This window comes from Mus musculus, chromosome 3 (assembly GCF_000001635.26).
Source record: "Mus musculus strain C57BL/6J chromosome 3, GRCm38.p6 C57BL/6J".
NCBI lineage: Eukaryota > Metazoa > Chordata > Mammalia > Rodentia > Muridae > Mus > Mus musculus.
This window is the reverse complement of record NC_000069.6, coordinates 155,531,486-155,559,313: the sequence shown is the minus strand read 5'-3', so window position 1 is coordinate 155,559,313 and position 27,828 is coordinate 155,531,486. Positions and strand designations below refer to the sequence as shown.

Below are 27,828 nucleotides of genomic sequence, written 5' to 3'. Positions count from 1 at the left end.
GTACCATATTTTCTTTATGCATTCACCATTTTAGGGACATCTGGGCTGCTTTTAGTTTCTGACTATTATGACTAAGGCTGCTATAACATAGTTGAGCAAGCATCGTTGAGGGATGGTGGAGCATAGTATGGGTGTAAGTCCAGGGCTGGTAAAGTTGGATCTTGAGGTAGAACAACTTCCAAATTTCTGATAAACTCCCAAGTTGATTTTCAATGCTGATGTGTAAGTTTTCACTCTAACCAGCAATGTAGGATGTTCCTCTTGCTCCACATTCTTGACATGACAGTTGTAAAATGGAATCCTAGAGTCCTTTTGATTTGTATTTCTCTGATGACTAAAAACTTTGAGTATTTCATTAACTGCTTCTTTGACATTTGGGATTACTCTGCTGAGAATTCCTAGTGCCTCAGGTGTCTGGTAGGCTGCCTTGAGTTGGACAATGGAACTCAGGAGACAGTACACATCTCCCAAGCAGCTGTGTGTGCCCCTGGTGACATGGCAGACCAGGGAAAGTGATCTTACCCACTTGTTCTTATTGATGCAGGCTTGGTGAAGGCAGGTAGAAATGAGGCCAAAAAATGGAATGTCTGGAAAACAGCATGTTGCCAGTCAGACCTCAAATTCTAAAAATCTTGTTTCATAGTTGTTGTGAACTGCATTCGATCACTAAAGCTGTTTTATTTGTGTGTGTATGTGTGTGTGTGTGTGTGTGTGTGTGTGTGTGTGTGTGTGTGTGTGTGTATTTGTTAAATATAATTAGTGACAATGATCCACAAACTGCAGTGAATATACATCAATGGTAATCTGCGTCCCATATAAATACCCTTGCCATGAAGATGTATCATTTCAACTTAACTTTTGCATATTCCAACTTTAGATATGAGTAGATGATTAGAAATAATAGTTAGTCTTAAAACCTAGTAGAACATGTTTAATGTAATATATTAACAAACAAATGCTCAAAATGCTCATAGTGGGACTACGAATATAAGTGATAGAAGTTTTAATAAGTCATTCAGCAACTTCTACAAAACCTAAGAAAGTAAGGTGCCAAATAAGAACATGTCTGAAAAGTGACGCTGTGGTCTGAGCTCTGGAAATGACCAACACTTTTTTTCAGGCTGTGCATTGATGGACAGAAATGCTAAATTTTCAGGCCACTGACAAATGTTCAACAAAACAAAAGGGGAAACAGCCTAGAATATAAATTCTCCCATATCACCAGGTAATTATACTGAAGAACAATAGCCATTCATATTGGCATGGAAAAGAGGCCATCACATAAAGAGCATGCAGGAGATCCATTACTGTGTTACAAGGCATAAAACAGAATCAAGAAATTGAAATATTCATCAGCAAGCATGGTATTAGAATATTAACAAGCTTGTACATATAAACACAGATGTGTAAAGGTTAGGCATCTCCCTTCATAATTGAAGCTTATGCTGTTGGCTAAAACAAATGTGATTACTGGATCTTAATCCAAGGACTCATGACTTAAGGTAAGGACTCCTGCTTTCCACTCTCCGAAATGCATAGTGGTGGGAATTGACCCAGGAATGTTTTAGCTTTTGTCTTTGGGTATTATAATAGTCTGCAGCTTCCTGGTTATTTTGTAATGAAATTCATGTAAGATATTGTTATTCTCTGCTATGAGATACGAGGGATAGTCCATTTTGTAAATATTTGCTTATTTTTCAAAAACCTGGTTAGGCAATGTGGTCAACACACCATTCAGAAATGCTGTATTCAATGAAAAATGAAAGTCAACTTAGTCAAATTTTACAGCATTGTTAGATAAAGACCCTCCTTTTTTGTATTTTAGAAAGAGAAGCATTTTTGCAAATATTTCATCTTTTAATTATAAATACCCAGTTTCTCTTCAAGAATAATGTTTGAAGTACTGTATAACATTTTCTCACAGATTTACCTGCAAATATGCAATTGCTTTCATGAAGTTAGTTGTATAAAACAGATACAAGCTCAGAGAGAAAGGGAACATGCTCTTGCTATGCTGACTGGCCTGGCTGCTGGTTGCTGATGAACTAGTATGATAACTTGGAGACCCTAATCAATTGTCTGAATTTCACTCAGTTTCCTCAACTGTAAAATGAGAACATGCCACAAACTAGGTTATCGACATTTCTCCTCAGGAATCCAATGGCCATTTCAACCTGTACTTGAAGAATAGGACCCTACTTCCTGGTTCAGTATTTTCCACATGATGTCTAGATCTTTGGAGCTTGAACATAAGAATGATGATCATTTTAACTTCTCCACTGCAAATAATCCTTAATAAGTGCTCTTATATACAATGTGGTTTGAGTCTCGGGTACTATACATATTAATTGAGCAAATATTGTGAAAATGTGCCAGTTTTCTTAATATTACACAGGAAGACAGGAATTAAAGTGTGGAAGTTGTTAGAGCATCTGCAAATCGGAAGCAGTTACTGGATTATGGCATTATTGGTACTAATACAGATCCACATAGCATATTGAGAGAATGAACTGATCTAGGCCCCATCTGTCTCTATGCGCCCTAGGAATTCCTATATTCTTATACCCCTAGAGTTATAAGAAATTTCTGACTTTGTAATCTTAAGATTAGAAGGAACAGGTGTCACATAATTCAATTATGCATGTCACATAACTGTTCTCTGCTACTGTAATAAATCATCATGATAGTTTGTATGGAAATAAACAGCCTATATCCTCAAACCATAAAAGGAGAATGCTCAGGATTGCCAAGACCAGTTGTCAGTATATTCCCCAGAAGGACAGAGAGTAGAGTATAAGAGACAGAGACAGAAAATAGTGCAGCTTGGAGAATAAGAAGGGAACAAGAAAGAGGAGAAAAGGGATATTTCTTCTGGAGGAAATCAAGGCAAAAGATAGAGAGGAGACAAACACAGGAAAATGGCAGTTTTTAAAGTTAGAAGGAGAAACACAATGCTAGAATGAGGTGTTTAATTTTAATTGGGCATGGTTTTTAGGTGAGCCGATGAGGTCTTTGGATTGCTGGACTTTAATACTTTGGTAGCTAGAACTTGGTAGTCAGCCTCAGGAGGATGAAGTGGCCAAATAAGGGAATAGTCCTTGATGTGCAGATTAAGGAATGTAATCTAATGGTTTCTAGTGAGTCAACAGAATGAGGGAAAAGAACAAGGTCTGCCAGAGCCACACTTGTCAGGCTGGGCTGGCTAGAATCCCTCCAGAACACACATACTGCTATCACTGGCTACAGCCACCTGTCATTTTCATGCAACTCAAAGATGACTCAAAGTCTATCTCAGAGTAAATTAAAATAACTGAAATCCTTCCTCAGAGCCTCAGTTGTGACTTGAAAATCATGCTTACAAATAGTTCATCTATCGGGTAAGGTGGTCATGGTGAGAGAAGGATGACCTAGGAGGCATGCTTGAGCTGGTATGGCGGAGTCATGTTAATTGGCTAAAGGAAAGAGGACTTGAAATTGTTAGTTGATATCATGGTGTAACCTTCTTGCAAATAGGATAGAGGTTACATTACACACACACACACTTAAACACACACATCACACTCACATACAAAACATAGACACAGAGTTTCTAAGGTACTCATTAGAAAGTTGTACAAAAAAGGCAAGGTTATGAAATGAGGGGCTCAAACTTTTTAAAAAATGGAAAGGATAACAAATTGGAAAGGAAGAATTCAAAATATCACTTTTTGCAATTGATATGATAGTATATATTATATATATATAAGTGACCCTAAAAATTCCACCAGAGAACTCCTAAGCCTGATAAACAGCTTCAATGAAGTAGCTAGATATAAAATTAACTCAAACAAGTCAATGGCCTTTCTGTACACAAAGGATAAACAGGATGAGAAAGAAATTAGAGATAGAACACCCTTCTCAATAGTCACAATTAATATAAAATACCTTGGCATGACTCTAACTAAGGAAGTAAAAGATCTGTATGATAAGAACTTCAAGTATCTGAAGAAAGAAATTAAAGAAGATCTCAGAAGATGGAAAGATCTCCCATGCTCATGGATTGGCAGGATTAATATAGTAAGAATGGCTATCTTGCCAAAAGCAATCTACAGATTCAATGCAATCCCCATCAAAATTCCAACTCAATTCTTCAACGAAGTAGAAAGGGCAATCAGCAGATTCATCTGGAATAACAAAAACCTAGGATAGCAAAAACTCTTCTCAAGGATAAAGGAACTTCTGGTGGAATCACAATGCCTGACCTAAAGCTGTACTACAGAGCAATTTTGAATTAAAAAAAAAAACAAAAAACAAAAAACTGCATGGTACTGGTATAGCGACAGACAAGTAGACCAATGGAACAGAATTGAAGACCCTGAGATGAACCCACACACCTATGGTCACTTGATCTTTGACAAGGGAGCTAAAATCATCCAGTGGAAAAAAGACAGCCATTTCAGCAAATGCTGCTGGCACAACTGGTGGTTATCATGTAGAGGAATGTGAATTGATCCATTCCTATCTGCTTGTAATAAGGTCAAATCTAAATGGATTAAGGAACTCCACATAAAACCAGAGACACTGAAACTTATAGAGGAGAAGGCAGGAAAAGCCTCGAAGATATGGGTACAGCGGAAAAATTCCTGAATAGAACAGCAATGGATTGTTCTGTAAGATCGAGAATTGATAAATGGTACCTCATAAAGTTGCAAAGCTTCTGCTAGCAAAAGACACCGTCAATAAGACAAAAAGACCACCAACAGATTGGGAAAGGATCTTTACAAATCCTAAATAAGATAGGGGACTAATATCCAATATATATAAAGAACTCAAGAAGGTGGACTTCAGAAAATCAAATAACCCCATTAAAAAATGGGGCTCAGAACTGAACAAAGAATTCTCACCTGAGGAATATGGAATGGCAGAGAAGCATCTGAAAAAATGTTCAACATCCTTAATCATCAGGGAAATGCAAATCAAAACAACAATGAGATTCCACCTCACACCAATCAGAATGGCTAAGATCAAAAATTCAGGGGAGAGCAGATGCTGGTGAGGATGTGGATAAAGAGGAACACTCCTCCATTGTGGGTGGGATTGTAAGCTTGTACAACCACTCTGGAAATCAGTCTGGCGGTTCCTCAGAAAATTGGACATAGTACTACCAGAGGATCCCGCAATATCTCTCCTGGGCATATATCCATACGATGTTCCAACTGGTAAAAAGGACACATGCTCCACTATGTTCATAGCAGCCTTATTTATAATAGCCAGAAGCTGGAAAGAACCCAGATACCCCTCAACAGAGGAATGGATATAGAAAATGCGGTACATTTACACAATGGAGTACTACTCAGCTATTAAAAAGAATGAATTTATGAAATTCCTAGGCAAATGGATGGACCTGGAGGGCATCATCCTGAGTGAGGTAACCCAGTCACAAAGGAACTCGAACAATATGTCCTCTTTGATATGTGGATATTAGCCCAGAAACTTAGGATACCCAAGATATAAGATACAATTTGCTAAACGCATGAAACTCAAGAAGAACAAAGACCAAAGTGTGGACACTTTGCCCCTTCTTAGAATTGGGAACAAAACACTCATGGAAGGAGTTACAGAGACAAAGTTTGGAGCTGTGTCAAAAGGATGGACCATCTAGAGACTGCCATATCCAGGGATCCATCCCATAATCAGCTTCCAAACGCTGACACCATTGCATACACTAGCCAAGATTTTGCTGAAAGGACCCAGATAGAGCTGTCTCTTGTGAGACTATGCCGGGGCCTAGCAAACACAGAAGTGGATGCTCATAGTCAGCTATTGGATATATCACAGGGCCCCCAATGGAGAAGCTAGAGAAAGTACCCAAGGAGCTAAAGGGATCTGCAACCCTATAGGTGGAACAACGTTACGAACTAACCAGTATCCCGGAACTCTTGACTCTAGCTGCATGTATCAAAAGATGGCCCAGTCGGCCATCACTGGAAAGAGAGGCCCATTGGACTTGCAAACTTTATATGCCGCAGTACAGGGGAACGCCAGTGCCAAAAGTGGGAGTTGGTGGTTAAGGGAGTGGGTGGGTAGGGGAATAGGTGGGAGGGTATGGGGGACTTTTGGGATAGCATTGGAAATGTAAATGAGGAAAATTCCTAATTTAAAAAAAAAGACAACCTACCAAAAAGAAAGAAAGAAAGAGAGAGAGAGAGAGAGAGAGAGAGAGAGAGAGAGAGAGAAGGAAGGAAGGAAGGAAGGAAGGAAGGAAGGAAGGAAGGAAGGAAGGAAGGAAAGAAAGAAAGAAAGAAAGAAAGAAAGAAAGAAAGAAAGAAAGAAAGAAAGAAAGAAAGAGAGAAAGAAAGAGAAAGAAAGAAATTCATGGTTAACAATAAATGTGAGTTAAATCCATCCAGGAAAAGAGCATTGGGAAGCCTTTGGACATACGTCAAACCCGTATACCAACCTGAGAAAGGTTGAAGGCAATAGAGAGAAGCTGACAAGAGAGGTTGACAATTCAGCTGTAGCATATAGAATCTCTCCTATTCTGATTTGCAAGATATTCTCTTCATCAGCTGTGCACTGTGTCTCTATAGCATATGGCTGGCCACCTTAAAAGACAAAGATATGGGTGAACTACAATGACAGAACAATCACAGAGAATGAGACATTGTCCAGTGGAGTAGACTTGAGGGATCGATCTTTGGGATTCCTGCAAGGAACTAAGACATGTATCAATGAAGGACCATTATTCTTCAGTCTTCTTCTTAGAAGGGACAAATTAAGTATAAGCACAAACACTCCATGTGTTGTTCTGTTAATGAGTAGCTATGGAGGCTGCATCAAGTTATGCAACATTTCCCAACCTCAGTGTCCCATGTATCATAGGGCAAGTAGAATCCCTACTCAATAGAATGAAGAACAAAATTCCACATAGAATGGAGAGGACACAAACAGTGTTGCCTGTCATTTCACACAGAACTGGGCACCTTCCCTTCTTTTCCCCTCAGGTTTTTTGAAAAAGTATCTCTGCTGTCTCTGAGATTCTGAGCATAGTCCTTGACTGGCATGATTACAATTCTATATCAGTCATTCTATAGGAGTCTCCTTTAGAAAATTTAATGCATCACTAGTTCATTTTATAGTCACAGCAACAAAGGCTGTGTGGAAGCTGCTGAATTAGACTTTCATTGTTCCCAAACACTAAAATCAAATTAAGGAGCCTATACTATTAATAGTAATACTTATTCAGCTCCTTTCCACTTTAAAGTGCTCTATAAACATTAAGTAATTAGACCTTCCACTCTTCTGAGGTGGGTAAATAATTGTTATCTCCCAATTTGAGGAAGCTGAGGTGGAGGTTAAATGGTTTGCTTGCTCAGGGCACTAGACTGAGGCAATATTTAATTCTCAAATTAGGGCATTTAAACGTGTTTTAATTTATTTTGGACACTGTATTGAATTTTAATGATAATTTATCATATTATTTTATACCATTTCTATTACAAACTGGGTGGGAAACTAACTCATTAATACCTTAATGCAAATGGGTAGAAAACTACAGATGTATGGATTTCCAAAGTTCACTATGACAGTACATTTATAGACCATCTTGTAATTGTTCATTCTGTCACTGGCATGGCTACACACACACACACACACACACACACACACACACACACACACACACAAAGGTAATCATATTTCTCATAACAAATATAGTCCTGATACTATTAGAAGCCATATACTGCACTGTCTCCCAGAACTGCGGAGCGTCCATGGGCTATGTTGGCTTAGGAAAGCCATGAAGAACCCCTCTTCTTGGTTGTTATTTCCTCTACTGTCTACCTTCTCATCTGTCATACACCAGGCTGTCTAGAATACAAATAAAAGAATATGATGAACACAATGTTACGTCCCCACTTTTTCAGACTCACAAAATCTGCATGCTTCTGCCTTCAGCACCAAGTCCTTCTCTGTGCTATTTTAGAAATTATAGCAATGGAGTCCATGAGATAGACTGTAACCACAGCATTTACAATGTTACCATGTCACCACTTACAGTGGCTTACAATTGTTCTATTGTAACAAACAAACAAACAAACAAACAAACAAAGGTCAGGAAGAAATATCCTAAATTAAAAGTGCATGTCAGTACAAGACATGCAGTGAATCTTCTGTGATGTTAACAAAACAGAGACACAGGGACAGCAATATAGTGTCTGAGCCACCGTTTCTAAAGACACATTTTACTACTGACATATTACTAATGAATTTTTCATGTTTTCCGTTAGTATTCACCAAAGGAAAAAGATCTTTGTTATTTGTTTACACATAGGCTTTCTAATCTTCTTATCATGTCTTTTCCCTAATCCTCATATTGTCAAAATCTCCTTGCTGTCCTTTTATCTCGCTACAGGCAAACTCAAGAGTGGCTATCTGTTGAGTGGAGCGTTTAGTAAGAAAGTTTTGTGGATGGAAAGGGATGCTTTGCATACACTTTAGATGCAGATACATGTTATTAACACTTGACAGGACCTCTTCATGAAGGCACCTAGCCTATTACTTATCTATTGCCTCATTTAAAAGAATAATGCAAATTAATTTCAAAGCTTTGTCCAAGTATCCGATGTTTTTTCTGCTGTTCTAGAAATGGCTATTTGATTAAAGCTGAACAGAGACTGTGCTAAGCCCCTTGAGGAACTGTAACACTAACTGTAACTGTAACAGCATCCCCCTCCCCCAGACCCTAACAACACCCCCTCCCCCAGATCCTAACAACACCCCCTCCCCCAGACCCTAACAACACCTCCTCCCCCAGACCCTAACAACACCCCTTCCCCCAGACCCTAACAACACCCCCTCCCCCAGACCCTAACAACACCCCCTCCCCCAGACCCTAACAACACCCCCTCCCCCAGACCCTAACAACACCCCCTCCCCCAGACCCTAACAACACCCCCTGCCCCAGACCCTAACAACACCCCCTCCCCCAGACCCTAGGGCAACACTAACTGTAACTGTAACAACATCCCCCTCCCCCAGACCCTAGTGTCTACAAATTCATGAAGAACAGGGAGACTGGAGATTTCAAAGGCAATAGTTTATTTTTTTGGAGAAAATCAGGGCAAGGAGAATTCCTTAACAGATGTGAAAGAACAACTGAAGACAAAAACCCAAAATGGGAACATAGAGATGGGCAGTGAGGTATCCTCTCACATCTAATGTTTATGCTGATGTAATTACCAGTATAAAAGAATGGAGAAGATACAGGGACATAGATGGGGCAAGGTGCAGGCACAGCCAACCCTGGCAGGATCATAGCACCTCTGAGTGTCAGGCTCAGAAAGGACAGTCCTGCCTGTCTCCTCCCAACAAACATTCACAGGAATCACAGCCCAGCATTCCTAGCAGCCCAGCAGGGCCTTCCCTGATTCTTTCCTGTATCTTGTCATCAGTCAGAAGCCTGAGCTGGGCCTGGAAAGGGGAGCAGATTAGACTAGCTTGGATCTATTTTCAAGGTACCCAACCAGGGTAAAGTAGACGAGACTGAAAGTGTTCAGGAAACCTTGAAGATGTGTCTGAGATTTTCATAATGGCCAAGAGAGTTGGGCTTGCCTGTGTAACAGGAGGGAATGAAGCAACCTTACATCTGCATCCTTGCTGAATTTATACTGTTGAATAAAGTTGGCATTCTGCAGTGACTCAGCAAATCATTAGCAATAGCTTTCAGTCTAACCCATTGTATTAAACAGTAAACTATGGGTTTTCAGGATATCTCAGAAGGTAAAGGGCCTTGCTTCCAAATCTAATGACCTAAGTTAGATTCCTGGGTCCCACTTGGTAGAAGAAGGAGAGACCTGACTCCTGCAAGTTGTCATCTGATCTCCATTTGTGTGTCATACTATGCAACCCTGAATAAATAAAAATAAATAAAACTTAACAATTAAAAAAGAAAAAAAATTAGTTGTAAGCCACCTGTAATATTGCTGCTTTAAAACATTAACCTGGCATGAGTTCTGCATTACTCTATCGCTATAGGCATAAATCCTTAATGAAGCTTGCTTTAGATAATGCCCACTGACATCGGTAGGGGATCCTGCCAGGAGGACGGAGTGAGCGATATAATGAAAATAAGTAAGCAAATTAATAAATACATGGAATGGCAGTGCTATATTGCAAGCCTGTGATGGGCTCTAGGAAAACTAGAAAAGAGCCCCACAGTCAGTACCATAGCTGTTTACTAAACCAAATAGCCTAAAATACCAATATTTTTATTTGTTTCTATACTGGAAATCACTGCTACATATATGAGGTCCATGTGTGTTTATGAAAAGGAAGGAACCCTGACCAGGTAGGGGTTTGCAAGGAGCACGGTAACCTCCCCAGAGCCCGAGCTGCTCTCAGATTCAGGAATACGTAAGGGGGCAGATTTTGAAGAAAATAGTGGTGATGCTTACTGAATAAAATTTAAAATTCTGACACATGGACAAGAAGAGGCTTTTCAGTAATCAAGCATGTGCCTTATTATTTCTTAACCGGAGAACCATCCAAGTTCAACGCTTCCATTTTGAGAAATCTAATTGCTGCAAATTCAAAACAGATACATATTTTTTTTTCTAAGCAGTAAATAGAGCTATTTTCTTTCCTTCTCTGAAGCATAAAAGAACCAGTCCTAAGAAACAGCTGCATCCCCCAGAGAGGCTCAGACCCTCAGATACACAGTAGTTTCGTAAGTGGTCAAAATGCACAGGCAGTTCCATTTCTCTGCCCCAAGGAAAGCATGAGTGAAGGGCGCTTTTAGACAGCTGCGGAGATGGGTGATGAAGGCGGCCGAGACAATAGAAAGATGAAACCTGCTTGAGCAGATGTCACCTTCAGAGTAAGTGTGGCACTGACAGCTTTGCTTATCTGCTCCACCACCTAAGAACAAGCAAATTGATTTTAAAATGAGGAAGCAATATGTTCATATTCATGGAAATACCCACCAAGCCTGGACTCTGCGTTCTGTTGTTTATCCAGGGTGGAAACACTTGAGCTGTTTGGCTTTCTGTAGTTTATCTGTGGCCATCAATTGAATGAAATGAAGATATGCAAACAGAATGAGTTCTTACTGATTCCGAGTCTCATTTATTTTCATAAGGCACTGCTATCACTATAAGACGATTATTTTAGTTTCAGCTTTTGGACCTTCAAATTGATTTGGGATGTTTTTCTTCTAACATTGCCCTATGTCAAATGTTTCAACATAGCAATCAACTGAGTTGGCTGTGTGGGGACCCAGTCCTATTGGTAAGAGTATCTGGATCCGAGCTTTCTATAAATCTCATTTCACATTTGAACTCTCTTCCACTTCTAGTGTAGGTTGTATTCTTGTTGTTTGTTTTATACCCCACAGTGGCTTCCTCTTTATGCATCCATGGATCCACTACAACAGTGCTCAGAAACAGTCAGTTGTGGGTAAGAGGGTTTTGATGGAAATGTGTGTACAGGGCTATACATCCACAGAACATCAAAAATGAAGCATTAGTCTTGTTTTGAAAGGACCTAATACTGATTTTCACCAAGGAGAGTTCCAGGACTGAGGACATTTGCCAGGTTTCATTTCTCCTCCTCTTCTCTTCCCCTTACTTTTCTTCCAGGTTCATTAATAACCCTTCAAGAGAAATGTTTCTTGTTCATTCTTTGTTTCTCTCCAGAACGTACTCTCTAATATTTTCCCTTATCTTCCTAAGAAAACTGACAGACATGTTACTGAATGAAAGAAACTCATTTTTGAATGACAATGGGCAACGCGATGATTCTCCTCACAATGTAGAATAAGCGAGCCTGCCCCCATGCCTTCCTGCTTCATTGTTACTGAGTCATGGGCACGTTTCCTCTTTGAGGGCACAAGCTTCATTTCCTCTTAGTCTCTTTGTGCTTACAGCATCTCCCATTTGATCCATCTTGCCCCAAATTATTCACACGACTTATATTATTTAGCAGCTAATTTCCCCACAGAGAATACTTTTTTGACTACTATGGTTCACACTTCATCACCCACCACTGAGAGCTGTTTGCAGCAATATTATCACAGATAATAATTGTCCTCTTACTCTTAAATTCTTACTTATTTTCTGGAGGCCTGGTAGTAGAAACTGGGTCACCTCCACAGTGACAATACAAGACTGCACTGTAGAAACTATGTGGGACCAGCATGGCTCCACCCCAGTACCACTATAGAACCATTGACAGTGACTGACATGTTCATAACCAATCAGTCACCTCAGACAATGGTCTAAGCCATGGATTGTCCCAAGCAGCAAGAGTGCTCACCCCGTATAATACTCCTGTTTTGAATGCACAGTATTATTTCTCTATAAGAAGTTAAACATCTCCATCAACCAATGCCATTACTCTAATGTGGGAAAGTAGAAGGAAAGTAAGCTGAGGTCAAAAACTAAAGGAAGAAAGAAAGGGAGGGAGGGATGGAGGAAAGAAGAGAAACGGACAAAGAGAGAGGAAGATATTGACAGTGAGAGGGAAGAAAAAAAACAAAAGAAAAAGGAGCAGATTATGACATAACACACCCCCACACATCACACATACACACACAAATATGCACACACACACACATATACACAGACACACAAACACAACGCATACACAAAACCTATACACATACAACACACACATAGATACATACACACATACCATACATACACACATACACACATATAAAAATGCTACACATACATACACAACACACACGTGGATATACACACACATACCACACATACATACAGGCACACCACACCCGTGGATATACACATACACACACATACCACACATACATGCACATACATGTACACTACACACATGAATACACATACACACATATACATGCACAAACACACATACACTTACACACCATACATAAACACATATACATACATACATACCACACACATACCACATACCACACACACACCACATACCACACACACACACACACACACACACACACACACACACACACACCAGAAACAAGAGAAAATCCAGACACTATTCAAATTTGAGATAACTTTAGGAACCAACAACTTCAAAATCTTGGTCAAAAAACTTTCCAAGTCCTATCCATTACTGATCGAGAATGTGAGCAACAGCTATGCAGAAATGCTTGGTGTGTGATCAGATCATTGAAAGGCTCCTATTACTGAGATTCCCCAGGAAGAGTTCATTTGTATTCATAGAAGTTCCAGAAGGAAGAGGGTACACAATTCCAGGTCATTTAATCTGTCTGCTGTGACAGGGAATGTGATTCCCGATACCATGCGGCTGGCTGGGAATTTGTGGTCACTGTGTGATGGTGCTTCATTCTTTCCACATTTTCCCCTCAAATTTCTAAAGTGCTTGCTCACTCTTAAAATCTGAAAGGGGAAAAGCAATGTTCACGCATAAAATAAATGATTTTCCTTTGAGTGTTCCTGTGAGGTCATGTATTTTTGCTGGCCTTCTATAGGCAGTGGCATATGAAACTGAACATAAATGTTCAGTGTTTCCTTATTACAACTAATTAATGGGACTATTTTCTACTTTTAAAATAATGCACCTATCCCCACCGTCAGAGGCCATTTTTACTACTGTTTCTATCACAGCTAGAAATTATTCCTGGGAGATCACTCGATGCTGGACAGTTTGGGATTAACAGTTCTTTATACTCATAAGATTACACATTCAAATTAAACAAAATTGTCGATTTTCCCCTTTCATTGCAAAATTACAAAGAAAGAAAATATAGAAGTAAAATAACATTTTATAAATACTTTAAAGCCCAGGTCTCAGATTGTATCCTGAATCCTAGTAGGAGTCTTCTAAATTGGGGAGTTTAATATATTAACAAGTGAATAGTGTAGCTATTTCTTTAAAAGTTTGCTGTGAGATTGCTAATTTCATTTGATATTAGAGAAATCATGAGCATTATCAAATAATAAAGCCTATCATTCTTTGTAGTAAAAGGTCTGTAAATGGTCAAGGTGGTTAAGTAGGCCACCATTATAGTAGGGTATGGATTGGTGGGGACAGAAAGTAAAGACATTTACCCTTTAGATCACATAACAGAAACAAGGTTTGCATAATGCACTGCAAGTGGCAGCAGGTTGAGCAGTAATGAGTATGTGGCTTGTATCTTAAAGAGAAAAGCTGTCAGAATCTCTGTTTTGGCAAAGCATTAGGTCAGTTGGGTGGACGATATTCCGCATAGTTTCCTGGTAATCCCCATCCTTTTAGTAAAGGCAGCCGAGGCTGGAGGCCATGCAATTTTACAAGGTTAGTCTGAGACTTGTAAATGTAATTGCCAGATATACAGGATTTACCTTTTTGTCCTGACAACATATCATTGGGCTTTCTCAACTCTACTGTCTTCTTCAAATATCTTACAATTCATATATATCAAAGTTCATCTTAGCCTCCCTTGACTTTTATTTTCAATGTAAAGGGTGTTCCTTCTTTAACAACCAAGAATAAGAGATGAAAACATTATTATTGTATGCCATTATTATTGCTTTTTAATGAATTTAAAAAAATCCAGTCCTGCAAGATGGTTCATTTAGTAAAAGCATTTGCTATAAGATGGATGACTTGGGTTCAACCTCTGTGACCCACACTGTGACCTACCAAGGAAAGAACCAACTACCACAATCATCCTTTATCTTCCATATGTTAACATGTGCTTGCCCCCCCTCTCTTACACACACACACACACACACACACACACACACACACACACTCACAGATAATTTGAAATATTTTATTATATTGGTAACATGTGTATATAAAGATGTATATCTTTGAGTTTGTTTATATAGTGGATTACGTTGATGGATTTCCGTATATTAAACCATCCCTGCATTCCTGAAATGAAGTCTACTTGGTCATGATGGATGATCATTTTGGTGTGTTCTTAGATTCTGTTTGTGAGGATTTTATTGAGTATTCTGTCATCCAGAGAAACAAATTCCCAGACCCTGGAACATCAATCCAACTAGAGTCGTCAAGAGCACATGAAAGGTGAACTCAACAATCCTTAGGGTATTCCCTTGAACTCTAGAGAAACATGGTTCTTTCTCCAACTCTAAGCCTCTCAGTGACTGGTCTTAGAACTAGGAAGGCTTATCCTGTGCACCTAATTTGCTACCTCCACTGAGGTTTATTATGCACAAGTCGGAGAAAATCAACATGTAAAGGGCAAAGGATACTGTGGTTATAGTTTCAAAGATTTCAGTCAATAGTCTCTTGGTTTCATATGTTGAACACCATGGCCTGGGCCTGTGGAGCCTACCTGAGAAAGACCAAGAGTCAATAGAGAGGGGAAAGGCCATACCACAGTGGTCCCCAGTGATCTAACTTCTGTTCACTAGGCCATTATTGAGAATTCAATCAACTCTCAGTGATGCCATGGGCAGATGTGACAACTACTTTTCTGTTACTGTGACAAACATCCTAACCAAAAGCAGCTCAGGGATGGGCTCACTGAGGCCTATGGTTCCAGAGGGTTTGATGTGCACAGAGCACAAAGAAATGTCAGTATGACAGGAAGCTGAGAGATCACATCATAATCGGTATACCGGAAGCAGAGTGTAAACTAGAAATGGAGAAAAGCCACAAATCCTCAAATCCAGGCACCATGGTATACTTCCTTTAGCAAGGCTCCTCTTCTGAAACGTTCTGTAGCTGTTTGAAACAGCATCGTTAGCCAAGGACCAAGAATTCAAAAGCAAGAGCCTATAGGGACACTCCTCATTTAAAACACCACAACTAGGATGAGTCCTTCCGTGCACTGACCTTTACAGGACATTTAAGATGAAATAAAAACACATTGAGCCTCTGGTACCACCAACCTACAATCTTGTTCTGTATTCCCTCCATGCCATAGAAATTATCACATGCTAACAACACACTTGTGAGGCATGTATGACAATGTGTTTCATGTTTTTGTTTGTCTCCTGTGTCCCAGAGAGAACAAAGACTTTAACTTTCTGTGACCTTCTCATAGAATGAATTCAAAATTCATTAATATTTGTCAAATAAAGAAGTAAATGATTGATCTGTGAGAAAAGATTATTCCTTGAAGTGTTACTTAAAATAAAAATATAAGAGTCACTTAATGGAACAATGTCAACATCCTTAAATGTTGCCTGAACAAATCACACACTCCATTTTTTTAAATTTCTAAGTAATTTTATAAAAAGCTAATGCCTTAATTAAACTTTATGTTGTCTGGACAAACAGTTTGAGCCAAATATTAGACAACATTGCATTTTAGATTCTGCATACCATATAAAATTTAAAATACAATGGAGCCCCCAAACAGAAGTGTAATATTAACTAAATATTTCCATACTTGTAACAGTGTATGGATGGCAAATTCATTATTTTGCAGTAATAGAACATGATGAGTATTTTATATTATTTTATCTTATTATTTGGGGTTTAACTCTGCTCTATCTCATTATCAGTAATCAATAGTAATCAATAGATGACTCCTTCTTCTATGTTGATTGGTTGATTGTTGGTTGGGTTTCAATTTCTTCATGATGAGATAAATCACTTCATATATCCAGGGTATGGATTGTATAAGCCAGGTGACATCAAGGCATCCTTTTTCTACTACTTTTTCCTATTACTTAAATTTTGATATGTATGAAAAATTGAAAATACATTCACTGTGCAAATATTTTCATGAATTGCTCCCAAATTGTCAAGCTTATGAGACTGGTTTCCTGGATGTTTCACCATATTGTTAACTGTCTTTAGTAACATTAGACTTTCTGAATACAAAGCTACATCTTGATTTTGTATTTCCCTAAATAATACAGTTTGTAATAGACCTGGATAGCAGTTGCTTTCTTTCCTATAGACATACTCACACAGGAAAAGGTCAACATGCTGTTTGACACAGAAGGAAATACTTGAAGATAGAAAAGAAACCTGTGCACATCATAGATTCATCAGCAGTAATTGTGCCAAAGCTACTTGTCTTTCTCTGCAGATGAGAAAGAAGGTCACCACAGAAGACTCTTCCATGGAACTTGATTATATCTGATGCAAATGTCTGGCAAGATCACAAAACAGGAGCATCAAGAAAGTCTTCCTGTAGAGTCTTATTATTAGTGAATATGCAAAGTATGAATGAGAGCCATGCCCAGTGGTGAAGAGTGTATTACAGGCTGCAATGCTCATCTAAAATACCAACCCACAAACCAGAAGGAATGTTGGGAGCTGTCCCACAACTCTTGTGACTGTAGATGCTCCACTGCCTGCATGGCTCCACTCCCAAGGCAAAATGGAGATTCTCCTTAAACTCTGATTACACCCAACTACTTCTTAAGGACACTGGCTTCTACAGCACTCCACACACAGACAGTCCTCACAAGCTCAAATTCCTCCTTACAAACCATGAGAGAGTTTCAAACGTAGAATGCTGCCTTCCCTCCAAAGTTTCTCAGCTCAGTCTTTCATCCAGTAGCCATGAGGAATTATGGTTTTATAATATGTTTTTTGGCTCCTTAAATATCGAATACTTAATGGCAAAAAATGGGAGTTAGTGACTATGCCTTTCTTTTTTAAAAATTTTTTTATATACTTTTTATTAGGTATTTTCGTCATTTACATTTCCAATGCTATCCCAAAAGTTCCCCATACCCTCCCACCCACTCCCCTACCAACACACTTCCACTTTTTGGCCCTGGCATTCCCCTGTACTGGGACATATAAAGTTTGCAAGTCCAATGGGCCTCTCTTTCCAGTGATGGCCGATTAGGCCATCTTTTGATACATATGCAGCTAGAGTCAAGAGCTCCGGGGTACTGGTTAGTTCATAATGTTGTTCTACCTATAGGGTTGCAGATCCCTTTAGCTCCTTGGGTACTTTCTCTAGCTCCTCCATTGGGGGCCCTGTGATCCATCCAATAGCTGACTGTGAGCATCCACTTCTGTGTTTGCTAGGCCCCGGCATAGTCTCACAAGAGACAGCTCTATCTGGGTCCTTTCAGCAAAATCTTGCTAGTATAAACAATGGTGTCAGCGATTAGAAGCTGATTATGGGATGGAACCCTGGATATGGCAGGCTATAGATGGTCCATCCTTTTGACACAGCTCCAAGCTTTGTCTCTGTAACTCCTTCCATGGGTGTTTTGTTCCCAATTCTAAGAAGGGGCAAAGTGTCCACACTTTGGTATTCGTTCTTCTTGAGTTTCATGTGTTTAGCAAATTGTATCTTATATCTTGGGTATCCTAAGTTTCTGGGCTAATATCCACTTATCAGTGAGTACATATTGTGTGAGTTCCTTTGTGATTGGGTTACCTCACTCAGGATGATACCCTCCAGGTCCATCCATCTGCCTAGGAATTTCATAAATTCATTCTTTTTAATAGCTGAGTAGTACTCCATTGTGTAAATGTACCACATTTTCTGTATCCATTCCTCTGTTGAGGGGCATCTGGGTTCTTTCCAGTTTCTGGCTATTATAAATAAGGCAGCTATGAACATAGTGGAGCATGTGTCCTTCTTACCAGTTGGAACATCTTCTAGATATATGCCCAGCAGAGATATTGCAGAATCCTCCGGTAGTACTATATCCAGTTTTCTGAGGAACCGCCAGACTGATTCCAGAGTGGTTGTACAAGCTTGCAATCTGACCAACAATGGAGGAGTGTTCCTCTTTCTCCACATCCTTGCCAGCATCTGCTGTCACCTGAGTTTTTGATCTTAGCCATTCTGACTTTCTTAACATTATGGAATGCAATTTCAATTCTAATCATTCTTTCACCTAATAGGATGCATGTATATGTATATGTATGTGTATGTGTATGTGTGTGTGTGTGTGTGTGTGTGTGTGTGTGTGTGTGTGTGTGTGTATGTGTATGTGTATATGTATATATGGGCACATACACAATGAAAACTGAATACATACATGTATATTAAACTCCATGAGTGTCTTTTCAAGCATGTATATTTCCTTTTAACAGAGTGTATAACTTTGAGTAAGAACACAGTGTAGGCATGACCACACTGCTCAGATTTGAATATATCCTGAATCAATTGACTTCTCTTGAACAAAACATTGGTGTCATATTTTCTTAATTTGTAAAGCTCTTAATTTAAAAAATAAAATGCTACTAATAATAATACTTTCATAGAACTGGTATAGGCTATATATTAAATAAATTTCAAACTTTCAGGTCAATCAATATGTGGAATGAATATGTAAAATTTTGAGCAATTGTTAGTGAGTAAACTATCAGAAAATGGTCTCTGGAATAGTTGTGAAAATGCGTTATGGTATGTTATTTATTTTTGACTGTATTGATATATTACTACATAAAGGTTATCTGAGATGATATTGCATTAAATATAATGGAAATCAATAGGATAAATATAGCCTTTAAACATTTGTAAATGATCAAACTATGTACATTCATTTTGCTGAAGAAATCATAATCCAGATGTGGATCTGTGCATTTAGTTCAAGGAGGGGAGTAGATGTTTAGCTGGAGCACATTGAAGATTGAGAGTCTTAGAGAATAGGCTTGTTCCAGGTGATTCTGTATATCTCTGTTTGTCAGGAAAGTGGGGAAAATTGTCATTTTTAGGAACTTAGTCTTGGCAAATAAATAGTTCTACCCTCAAACACACACACACACACACACACACACACACACACACACACACACACTAAAAGAGTTTATATGAAAAGAGGACAGGAAATCCCATTGTATTAGGAAGCAGCGGTATCTTTCCCCTCGTGTAAGAATCTTTACTAAAAGCTCTGAGGCATAAAGAAGTGTGGACTCTAAGTTTGGACTGTTTATAATTATTGTGGCCCAGTCCCACATCATACAAAGAAGTGAGTAAAAGGCCAAGAATATAGGCACTGAAATCATTTGACCCATGGCCCTGTGAAACACTTTTGAATATTTTAATTTATACTTCATTAAGAAAATTACTTTTTTCAACTTCATTACTTTTTTTGAAATTCTAATTTTATGCTTTTCTAAAACCATAGTGGTCTCTGCTAGGGGACATCTGCTGTCTGCCTGGGCAGCAAAGCTCATTTATTCCCGTCAAGAAGGTCAGAACATCTTCTCAGTGTAGTCTAACCCACCAGGACACATAATTTGAGACATAGCATGGTTTGTGTCAAAATTAATCATAGTTTGCATTTTAAAAAGTCCATTCTGAAGTTGAGATAATGTTTGCTTATCTTGTGGTCATCTTGACTGTGCACTTATTGAATACTAATTACTCCCAATCTCAAACAAGTCTCCACACAAATGTAACCAAAGGTTGTTTGCCATCCCAGCAGTTGGGAGGCAAGTGAAGAAAGACTGTGAGTCTGAGGAAGTTTGGATACCTGTTAAGATCTTGTCATAAGATATCAGTGTATCCTAGTATAGAAGGCTTGGCCTTCTATACTTGGCCTTCTATACTAATGCATGATGTGTAAGACCCTGGTCTGATATCAAGCACAGAAAACCAAGAATCACAAGTTGCCCTAGACCAAGGAGCGGTAGGTGACAGATTTTTATCATCTGTGCTATCCTTGTGATGAGACACCCAGAACACCTTGGGCACAGACTTCCATTCTTGCATCAGACAAGTTTTTAATTGGAATCCATCTTTTTTGCTGCTAGGAACAGATTTATCATCTTCGAGGTTCACATGTATTATGGATATTTTTGCAGCACAATGTATAAGAATTGAAATTTTCTCTATTGTTGTCTATTAGACAAACCACACTCATCCCATCACACACTTAGCAGTTATAACTGTAACTGTAACAAGTTGAGTGTGGCAAATTGGAGGGCAGAGCCTTGATTTAAAGATTGTCACACCACTTTCTTGTGGCCCAGGGGTTCAGCTGGTTCCAGACTTGGTTCCCCTGATATCCTCAAACTACTCTCATTTCACTGTCTACATAACGGAAAAAAATGTGGTACAGCAATACTTGTGGAGATTCTCTCAGAATCTGTGTGAATCACCTTTGCTTACACCTATGTGGCCCCATAGAGCTTCAAGAGAGATGAGAAAATATATCTGTCCAAGTAGATCATATAGGCAGCCAGTGTTCAAAAGGATCATTGCAAAGGAAAGAAGAGATAGGAAAGCTACAGTGCCATGTGTAGTTTACTCGTCATAGAGATTAGAGGACCTGCTTGTTGACATCATTTGCCTCTTTGGAGCATTGTGAATTCCCATCAGGGATCCACGCCTCTTCCACTTTCTGTATACAGGTTGTAATGTGGTTGCCACTATCCCATTCCACCATCTAATAGCAATGAGGCCTTTACCCCGGTCCTCTCAATTGAAAAAGTCTTACCTCAGTGGCCATGGTGATGGGCTCCATATGATAATAAATTTAGTGGGTCCTGGCAGTACAAACTCCAACATTTGAGATTAATGTCATGCTTCATTGAGTTGGACCTTACGTCACGATTTAGCCAGAACAGGGAGGTTGAGAAGAAGGCAGTAAGGTAAAGCCAAGTCAGAACTTAAAGACAGCATAGGGTGCACTGTCTTCTACCAACCATCAACCAGTTCTTATTGATATGAGATGGCAGGTAGTTTTAAAAGGATATAGTTGATATAACATGTCCTAAGTATGAAAGATCAAATCTAACTAGTAATTTTAAGCAACTAAACCACAGTGGAATAACACTAAGTATTTACAGCCTGAGTGCTGATCCTAAATGAGAAGAATTCGGGGAGCATCCTGTGTGTCCTTTATATCATCTAGGCAGCTGTAAACATCCTGAATGCCCCAGCAGCACACATTTCTCGTTTGTAATCAGAGGCTGGAATATCGAAGTCAAGTGACCAACAGATAAAGCTGTAGGTGAGGTTCTCTCACTGCAGGCATAGGAGGACGAGGAGTAGCCATTGCCTTCCCCACCAGAGACTCTGCCCTGGGTGTCTTCTCCTCAACCCTCTCCTGGCCTCACCAGATGCCTGCCCGATATGGGTGCTGGGAACTGAACTTCCAACGCTCAACTTTTGCAAGAGCACTATGCACACACCTCTGAGCTTTATCTCCAGCCAAGCATAATTATTTTTAAGACTGCTGAAGCAGAAAGCCAAATCCCTCAGTGAGTTTCCCAAGCTCACAAGGTCTGTTTTCTCTAAGTGTCACTCTCCGTTACTACTCTGTGCTTTAGACAGCTCCAATCCAAAAAGATTGGCTCGAACATAATACAAGTTTAATTTTTTTTAAAAAACACAGACTTTCATTAGAGCAGTTTTGGTTTCATGTGAGACTTACTAAGCTGTTGACAATAACATTCAGAGCCTTAAGTGACAGTTCCGTCTCCTAAGGCTGCCATTCTCCAGTAAATACTTGTGACAAATGAGCTGTTATTCAACTTCGTGGTATATAGCAATTAAAATTTACATTTACTATATATCTGCATATATACATATATGTAGTGAGATATATATATATATATATATATATACTTTAATATAAGTGGTTATGTTTATGTGTGTTTACCCATTTATCTGTCCATGTAGTATCTATTTATGTATGTATATATGTATGTATCTATTTACCTATCATATGTATCTATCTATCTAATTATCTATTTGATATCTTTTTGAGTTTTGACAATCAAATACTATCCCACAGGACAGTTTTACTTTGTCTTCTATTTAGTCAAACATTTCTCTTCTTATGCCATGGAAACCACCAATCTGTAGATATTTTCACAGCTTAATCTTTCCTTGAGTTTCCAGTTATTTTATCACACACTTTATTCATAATAACCCTCTGATCTTTAGGTAAGTATTCATTAAAAACTGCATGTTTTCACCTCTAACTCGTCTCCATATTTAGTGAGAGATTTTGTTTCAAACAATAAAAATAAAATGTTAAGTGAGAAACTGGTTCTCAAAGTTCAGGTGGAGAATGATTGAGGAGACACCTGACAACCTCTGGCCTTCTCACACACTTGCAGGAACATGCCTACACACACTCAGTCTACCTCACCCATATAAACATTGATATACATACACACACGGATATGCAAACACACACACACACACATAAATATACACATGCCCTCATACATACACACATTCATGTATACACATACATAAACACAAGCATACATGCATACACACATATATACATACTCACACACATACACACATGCACACTTTCAGACAAATATATACATATATACACATACACTCACCATATGTTTCACATATTTACATACATACCTACACACATGTACACACACAAACATGCATATATGTAACTAGATGACATTGATTATTTCACAGTTCTTTTAAGGCTTTCAAATATTACTTCTAAGGTAGCCTGGCTAAAATCCAAATGTGATTAGAAAAGTTAAAAAAACATAAACCTTTTCTCTGAGTTTTCTCTTGGACTGGTCTAATGATTCTCGTGTAATAAATACATGACATACTTTTTGACCTGGAATTGCTCTACAGCCTGCACAGACAGTTACCCAACCTTAGGAGCTGAGGTCTGGCTTTGAGAGGTAGATTACTGGGGAAGGCAGTTGGAAATCACATAGAATTCAGGTCTCAGTCTAGATCTTTCACCACCAAGTGAGACACTGCTTCTACCCTCCCCTGTGGGGGTTGCCAGAGCATCTTTGGCAGCCAGGCTTTCGTTCTGCTCTTGGTGTGATGGTCTGCACGCTCTGAGACATGAGCCGCCAGAATACACCGTTTTCCCGGTGTTGTCAGTGCTCGGTATTCTGTTGCAAACATAGGAAAGTAACCAATAAATCTCATAAGAGAAGCAACGAGCAGCCATAGAATGCATGGTCACCAAACCAAGTACAAAGCAAGTGTACTGATGACCGCACCAGCCTCTGGATTAAAACACATGGAGGGGCAAGAAGAAGGCCCTGGCTGTGTATTTGTTAGTGCTGCGAAGGTCTTGCTCTAACTGTCTTGAACACAGGAGAAATGTTTATTTAAAAATGAAATTGAAAACTTGTTGGAGAAAATGTTCCCTCCCTATATTCTTACTAATTTCACTCACAGTTAATGCATGTTACAATTTGAAATATAACTATGGGAGAAAGTGGAAGCAGTAAGAAAACGATAAACTCATAACCAAAGTGCTTTGAACTGGGTGCTAGCACCTTTACCAGAATTCTCTAGAGTTTAAAAGGTACTAATGGCTATTTATTGCCTTCACTAAAAGTACACCAGGAGGGCCAGAGATAGCTCAAAAGGTAGGAAACTTGTCTTGCAAACACAGAGCCCTGAATTAGATACCAGAACTCTCAGTGGAAGGCAAAGAGGGATTCTTGAATGTTAACCTGTATGTACATGGTCACATTTGTGTGTTCACACATGCACACACATGCAAAATGCATATACAAACATGTACACACACATACACAGATACATGTACACACACGCACACACATAAGTACATGAACACAAAAATTAGTAAATAAAGTAAGAACTTTTACAAAATATGGCCATAAACCTGCATCATTTACCAGCTCTCGGGGAAGTTTAGATAAAAGAGCATAATACCCTGAAATAGTTCACAGTCTAATGAATTCTACATATTTACTACAAATTCCTATGAATTAAAACACAATCACAAAATTATAATTCAGAATTTTCTCTATTATGCTGATATTAAATTAATTTAAAATTCACGTAATCACAGCTATGTAGTTCTATTCAAAACACTGTGGAGACAAAATTGAAAGCTAACAGAAGAGAAATAGACCAAGGAGAGAGTCTGAGGTCTTAAATTAATCTTAGATTAATAGTATTAGATCTAACAACCTCAAAAATTGTTTGCGTGGTTTTATGATATGACTACAAACATCATGAGAAATTGTGCATGATGTCTAAAATACTGGTCATGACTTTTATTCTTTCTGCATTGAACAAGAACAAGATTCATCAATTTTTTTACATTCTATGTTTTCTTATTATTATTACTCATGGAAACACACAGTTTCATGGATGTCCATTATATAGAGTGACTTCTGTTGAATTTCTCTACATTTTATGAGTTACTTGAAATTATATTCATCTTTTCATCTTTAACATACATTTTCTAAGGAAGAAAAATATCTCCTTGCATATCAAAATTAAATAATGATACACATTGGTCTTTTTAAGTAAAAATCAATTTTATCAATAATTTTTCCACTAATTGAGTTAGAGCGATACACATGGAATCAGATTAGAACAGAGATGGCTAACTAATTAAATTGGTGAATAAATAATGTAGACAAAGTGGAAGGATCAAGGAGTTAGCAAACCAACTTATCACAGATAAGATGGCAGCAATCCAGTCAGACAAGAAGGAATCACATAGAGTATACTGTTGGGGGAGGGGAGCACAGATGACGAGGAATGAGGCCATGTGACCACACAGGAGCTACCTTGACCTGTGAATCAAATTAAAATTACTAGTCAAGCAGCCCTACTTTTAACTCACTTTTAACCCAAATTCTTATTCTAGTATCTTCAGATAGACTGTCAGAGTACATATAGCCCAAGTCTCATATTTGTACCTAACAGACTTTTTCTAACCTGAAAAAAAAAAGTTAAGTCATCTATCTGTTCTTAAAAAAAAATCCCAACACTGTTAGCAGACCTTTGCAATACAATCTGTTTTCTCCCCTAAGCAGAGAAGTCAGTTTGCATACAAGGGGTGTACTTTGTGCCTGGTGAAGTGCAGGGAAATGATTTTCCTACAACTTGTACGGGTGCCTTGCAGGAGCCATTCTTTTAAAGTGATAGGGAACAAAAAGGAGTGTGTTCATCTTGCCATTCGGTTTTGGAGACCTGGCCTTGGGTCCTGGAGGCCATGAAAAAGAAGATCACAACTGCACCCCATGGCTGAGGAAAGAGAGGCAGGAAGAACATTGGAATTACTAGCCAAACATCCTAGCGTTATAGGTGAGCTCCAAGTTGGTATCTCCAAAGTGGGAAGATCCACTGAGGAAGACACCATAGCAACCTCTTGTCCCATATGTAGCTGTGAAATACATGCATGTGCACACAAACACAGTAAATTCAAAACCAACATATATTTTAATATGTGCACTACAATATATTTCATGCAACAAAACACATTGGGATATAACACAAGGCTGCTTATAAAGCAAACTATTTTTTATTAATTTGTAAGAATGGCCAACTATGTTCACAGGTGAGGTATATCTCAATTTTCTATCCATTTAAATGGAGATATCATTAAATCAGTTAAAAAAAAACAGCAAACAGATCTTTCCAAAACAATGCATGCATTTAGTGGCCACATGCCAGTTCATCACAGTGTCAGCTTCTTCTATAAAATCATGGCCATTGCCTCAGAGTATATGCAGAGAAATGTATATACAGAGAAATGTATATACAGGGCAATTTATAGACCAAGTATATACAGGGAAAAATGATGTTCACCCTACCCTCTGCCTTCTCTAGCTATTTTCCTTCCATATCATTTTCTTGGATCCTGTACCCACCTTTCTCTATAGAAGTCTACATTTCAAAAGAAGGATCACATAAAGGGCTAGAGTGCTAATCAATAGTCTTTGTATTTTTAAGACACAGATCATGAAGTGACTGATTTAATGCCTCTTCCTAGACTCAATTCTTAGCATCACCTAATACAAAGTATGCGAGTTGCTGCAAAGTTGTATTTGCAATTAGTCTACTTTAAGAAAACACAGAATCTAACTCCAAAAGGGTAGAGCCATTTCTAATCTCTGGCACATAAATTACTCACCAGCCTAGCCAATAAATGATCTCTTAAGGATGCCCCCTCTCTCTTACCACAGCACACTTCTCTTGACTGCAAACAACAATAGCTGTCTGAAAACAAAATGGCGATGCTCGCTCCAAACTGACAAAGAGCCTCCCTGCTTTTAGGTTACTATCAGTGGGAAGGCTTCATCTGTTTAATTAATGATGTGGGCTTTTAAATTTGGGCTTCATAAGAAATCAGTTGTCGCTTGGTAACAGATTTGCCTGTGGGCTCCCTGAAGAAGCCTGGCTTTCCAAGCAGAGCACCCTGTTGTCTTATAAATAGGGCAGTGAAGCTTGCTCAGACATGCCTCAGGCATTCAGCAGCTTCTCTCCTCTACAGCATCTGATTCTGCTTGGAACTCTTCTTCACCAGAGAGACACTCGGGTGGAGGGAGAAGAAAATGCCCCTGTTTTAACCAAATAGCATGTCAAACAAAAGAGTACAGAGACACTTGCTCTGCTTTCCCAAAAGAAGAGAACAATTACTTTATAGTTTTAATTTGCTAAAAATAAAACCCATTATGGTTCTTGGACAGTTTAGCCTCAGGGGAAATTTAAAGTGCAATTCCATAACAGGACCATGGCACACACGAAACAGACAAAACAGATCTTCTGAAAAAAATGTAGTATATATGGCTTTGCATCTCACTAATGGAAATTGATGCTGTAAGTTAGAGCTATGAGTGTGAGGAAGGTTGGGAGAGGAGACATCATTTCTGGTAAGAAGTCATACCTTCTGTTCTATTATAACAAAAACTAATGAGAAGAGAGCTTTATTCTCTTTGCCTGGACATTTGAGTCTAGGATGAAAATGAACTGTTCATGTGCCCTATAATTGTTTTCTGAAGAAAAAAAAAAGTATAGCATTTCCAAGCATCTGTGGCTTTCAGAATGGATAACCTAGGCTTCAGTTTGGAGGATGCAGCTTTGCTTCTGTGGGGTTTTACATTGTCATTGAACTAAACATTGTTAGGAGAACGTTAGCATGGGTGGAGGGATAGATGAGTAGATGTTGGATGAATGGATAGATGGAAGGGCAGGTGTGTAAATGGATA

At 38.8% G+C, this 27,828-nt stretch overlaps 1 long non-coding RNA gene across 1 annotated transcript; it reads right to left on the bottom strand.

The window, feature by feature from the left end:
• Positions 1–413: 413 nt before the first annotated feature.
• Gm33266 lies at positions 414–26,832 on the bottom strand. Its single transcript, XR_376280.2, has 3 exons — positions 26,754–26,832; positions 6,440–6,584; positions 414–587 (listed from the first exon to the last, which is right to left on the bottom strand). It is a non-coding gene; the product is annotated as a predicted gene, 33266 (long non-coding RNA).
• Positions 26,833–27,828: the final 996 nt, after the last annotated feature.